Source organism: Typopeltis vanoorti, chromosome 8 (genome assembly GCF_054136105.1).
Source record: "Typopeltis vanoorti isolate ZY-2024b chromosome 8, IOZ_Tvanoo_1.0, whole genome shotgun sequence".
Lineage (NCBI taxonomy): Eukaryota > Metazoa > Arthropoda > Arachnida > Uropygi > Thelyphonidae > Typopeltis > Typopeltis vanoorti.
The window spans coordinates 76,085,544-76,090,783 of record NC_143556.1 but is presented as its reverse complement, the minus strand read 5'-3'; the positions used below and the strand labels follow the sequence as shown (position 1 = coordinate 76,090,783).

Here is a 5,240-nt window from a genome sequence, read left to right as displayed (position 1 = left end):
CCAAATGAAGATCTCTGAATCGCACCCACTCAGGCAGAGCTCTTAGCTCATAAACTTTTCCTCACACAGTAATCCTTATCAGATAGCAGGGAATAAAAAAGCATTTTGCTTCGCCCTTATAGTCAGCAACGTCTTGCGTCTTGCGCTGCAATTCAGAAAACTTTGTATATAAAGAAACTACAGATTTACCTCTTAAGTTAAGCAAACAATATAATGTTAAAGCAAGATGGAATTCTTTTTTGTAAAAATAAGAGTGCCTACTAAAAAATAAAATCTGCATGAGATATAGAGATACTACCAAAATATATGCATATATAAATGTAAATAAAAACATAAGCAATGTATGTATTTTAAGAATAAGATGTGCATTTAAATTAAGTTAATAAAATAGTCATCCAAAATATGTGAACAAAGATATAAAATGAAGATATATGTAAAACGAATTGTACATATGGAAAATGTCAACGCTAACATATATGTGTATGTATATGTATATGTGTGTGTGTGGGTGTGGGTGTATATGTATATATGTATGTATATGTGTGTGTGTGTATATATGTATGTGTATATGTATGTATATATGTATATGTATGTATGTATGTATATGTATGTATATGTATATACTGTATATATATATATATATATATATATATATATATATATATATATATATATATATATATATATATATATATATATATATATATATATATATATATATATATATATATATATATATATATATATATATATATATATATATATATATATATATATATATATATATATTTCTGTTTATATATATATATATATATATATATATATATATATAAACGAGAATAGACTGATCTGATAATGGAACTTATAAATAGACTGAAATCACTATGTAACATATATCAACAAAAATAACAGCTCAAGCAATTCAATAGGACAATAAGGAAAATAGAAATTGAGCATGCGATGTTGTATCTTATTTAAATAGTGATTGTATAACAGGTGTCATAAGTATATTGTAACGAGTAAATGAAAATGCCTAATGGAATTAGCAGCCTATGTACAAATTGTAAATAGCTGTATATATATTTATTTTTAAATGTACACTGCTGCTGTTGTTGATACAAATAACCTCAGTAGAAGTAGCCTCAAGAAATGTAAATCAAAATGTCAATTAGAATAAGCATTCTATGTACAAATGTATATATTGTAAATAGTTGTATATATATTTATTTTGATTGTACATAGATGGTTTAGTGTTAATAAAAAAAAAATATATACTCAGTTAGTTAGAGCGTCGTGCTAATAACGCGAAAGTCGTGGGTTCGATCCCCATACAGGCCAGCGAAAATTTTTATTTTTTTTATTAAAATTGAAACCTTTAGCTTCTATGAAAAATTCTTTGGCTTGTAGTAATTTAAATGTTCGACATTTAAATCAACTTTTGAGTCTGCATAGTTGCTTTGTGTAAGTGATACATAAACTTCAACGGCCTGTTAGCTCAGTTGGTTAGAGCGTCGTGCTAATAACGCGAAGGTCGTGGGTTCGATCCCCATACAGGCCAGTTGAAATTTTTATTTTTTTGATTAAAATTGAAACCTTTAGCTTCTATGAAAAATTCTTTGGCTTGTAGTAATTTAAATGTTCGATATTTAAATCAGCTTTATATTGAATGCCCTTTTTTTTTTTTACGTTCAAACTGAGCAGTAAGAATAAAGTTAATTTTGAGGTGGGCTATGAACTGTTACGGCTCTACCTTTAATACCTTTGTCTCCATGATAAAAATAACACAGTTATCAAAAATAAGGGATGGTCATTTTCTACTGAAAATGATACTTTTATATAAGCCATTCCTGTCAACGAGGTTAGCACTTTACATCTGTGAGTTGGCTGGGAATAATTTGAGAACTCTACTTTAGGGACCTAACAAGGCGCCTCCGAGAATCTGACGGTGGATAAAATCATTCTTTTAACCATCCATTCATTGAAATTAATACAGTTACGGATTTCTGATCTTCGGAATTATGAAGAAACGCACGAGCTTTTCACTGTATTATCCATCTTGAAGAAATTTGTTTCTCGGAATGAAGATAATTTAGATGATATGCGATTCGCCACGCAATGTTAAACGATATAACCGAAATTATACTTTTATAAACTTTATAGCAGTTTTTTTTAAACGTAACAAAAAAAATAATATAACTCGTAATGAACTAAATAAAAGAAGTAAAATATATTACATATTACTGAGACTGGTCAACCATAGAAATTTCGTACCACCTATCGTACTTCCTGTCTTAAGTTCTTCCAATGCTAAATGCATGACCTCAGCTTAGGAGAAAGTAGACATCCTTGCCTAATTCCCTTTCCAACTTGAAGCCAATCAGTTAATCCAACACCTGTTCTGACCAAGGCTTTTTGCTCACTGTATAAGTTAGCTTTCAACGTCAGAGTGTGTTGAGGAAAACCCATTCTTTTCATTACTTCCCACAGTTTCGCATGCTAAACACAGTCAAAGTGCTTTAGAGTAGTCTATAAAACACACTACCATAGGGAGTCTAAATTCTTTACTTTTCTATGATCTGTCTAAGGCAAAGGATCTGATCTCTGGTACCCTTACCTTTCCTAAAACCCGCTTGTTCCTCAGGCATATCTGCCTCAACTTGGGCGCCTCATTCCAATTTGGAATGATCTTTAATAAAATCTTGCTTGCATGGGTCCCAGAATCACAGAAAATTGAATCCCAGAGATGCTTATTGACAACTGAGGGAGATTTCTTTCTCAGGAAAACTCTCGTTTTCAATTCCACAAAGTAAGTAAACAGGCCGGAGAAAAGCCACAATGCTGTGCTCATAGTGGTAAGTTTTTTTCGGCGTAGATCACAATAAATTCCGCATATTCGCAGCTGGAAGATCATGGCGAAACATAGGTATAAGAATGACATAACGTATTTGAATTTCACATTCTCCATTTGGCTCGCTATGTTGCATATCATTGCATACCTTGTCTTGAAGATTCATCGAACTAAATAAAAAGAAATCATCTTTGTGACCTGCTGTTGAGAGATTTTGTTTCATTCATATTATTAGGACTTTTTTTTTTTTGTAACAGAAACACGCAAGCTGATTTGCTTCACATAAATACTTAAAAATCATTTATTAAAAAAAATTATTAACTTTTTTTCTGAAAACAAATATTAACAAAACAAATAAACCTTTCAGTGTATATTAAATGAAAAACACATACGATTGCCAATTTAAAATTTTATATAAAATCATTAAAACTCTTCTTACTTGATATCAAAAAATGAGTGATATTCAGTTGATGAAAAGTTATCTCCATCAGAAGAACAGTATCACAATATGACATATGTTATTCGTTCGTATATAAGAAGATGGAATATCAGTGTATTAAGAAATCTTTTATTTATATAATATTAGATCAAGGAATGATATTATAAAAAATAATTGCTCTCAGAAAGCAGTATATGAATTTAAAAAAAACAAACCATGAAATGGTGAAATTAGATATCCTATGAAATTCGCGAAGAAACGTGTACAACTTTATGTTTATTCAGAGAAATAAATTTATTATATAACCAATTTATTTGCATTCAATTATTGCTGTTTTGTTAAAAATAACAACAAAAACGTATGTTTATAAGTTAAATTTTTATGGAAATGACCCACCCGCACTCTCGAACCTTTTACGCTCCACGAAGATCGTGTGAAAGTCGACAAATATGCTTTACGCAGGATTCAGTCTCTCAAGCAAAGCTTTATGGTAACAAAGCGACTATTTTCAAGATCTATATTCACAAATCACTTACCAGACCAACTACTATTTTTTTTTTAAATTTTAATAAAATGTTTTTTTTTAACAAGTTCTGTTCTCCATAGTAAATTAAAATACAGAAATTTTCATACAAATATTAAAAAAACATTACAGAAAATATTAATTAGCAAAAAGAAAAAGAGATGAAACAGATATTATCAAAGCAATCTAAATCCATATTTAGAATTCGAAAGGAAAAATATTTATATATTTGTGCGAAATGTACGAAGACTACGATTAACTAATACAACATAAAAATTTACTTTGAAACTTCGAAACTTCGAAAGAAAATGTCCTGAACAGAAGGGAGCAATGCATTAACAGCCTGACAAATATGCAGTTCATTTGCGTAGTGCACGAAGTCTTGAAGCTGCTTTTGCATGTATATGGCTTATGCCAGTAATAAACCAACGGAACACCTTACGAGCAGTCTGCTTTGGGCTTTTCTTTTTACTTCTCTTGTTTGACTTGCGATCTTTACTTTTCTCAGTTTCTAAAGTAACTGTAATACATGGAGCCATCACCACTAGAGGAGTTCCCAGACGCAGTTGTAATAGTTGCGCATCTGTACCCACAGTTCTTGTATCTCCTTTATTTATATCATCTCCTTCTCCAGCTCCTATGCGACCTTCTGCTGGCAGGATATCAGGAATACAGCAGCTAAAGCAATTATCAAAATCAGTATCGATATTGTGATGATTTTTTTCTTTCAAATTATCCACATCACCTTCTCCAACAACAGGTGTTTCATAAGTAAGTGGAATTCCAGATTCATTATCATCGTTTCTAAAGGGCTGCTGGCCATTCCATGAACTGTTATATGAATAGTACTGCTGCTGGATGATTCTGTGACTCACAACTTCAACTTCTTCATCCTCATCAAATAAGTTGCCATCAGATACTCTATGAAGATCACTATTTTCCTTACTTGTATTATTTTCCAGCTCATTTGCCTGTTCTGGATTATTCTTCGTTTCGTTCACATTGTTTTCCAGACTTGCTGTGAAATTATAATCTTCAGTAACTTCATAAGCAGTTTCACAAGGGATATCAGAATCCTTTCTGATATCCCTTGTACCCTTCTCCTCTTTAACTAATGTTCCTGTATGTTCAACAGATGAATTTTCCTCTACATGAGGGAGAAATTCTTCGTCTGCATTCCCACCATGCTTACTTTTACTCTTTTGTTTTTTCTTCCAATCAGACACAATAACAGGGACTTTCTTAAAAAGTTCTTTAAGGAGGTGCTCTGCCATTTCATGATGAACTCTTGCTAGCTCTTTCTCGTCAACCGGATATAGCATTTCACTGTCCGGCTTTGCTTTCTCACTCAAGATTGGAAAAATGAGTGATGCTGGAGTATATCCTTTAACAATAAATTCTGCAAGTTCAATAGCGGCACTTGGGTCACA

General features: G+C 31.5%; 1 non-coding gene across 1 annotated transcript; it reads left to right on the top strand.

Annotated features, from left to right (window-relative positions):
* The first annotated feature begins 1,484 nt into the window (after positions 1-1,484).
* TRNAI-AAU (transfer RNA isoleucine (anticodon AAU)) lies at positions 1,485-1,558 on the top strand. Its single transcript has one exon. It is a non-coding gene; the product is annotated as a tRNA-Ile (tRNA).
* The last annotated feature ends 3,682 nt before the right edge of the window (positions 1,559-5,240 follow it).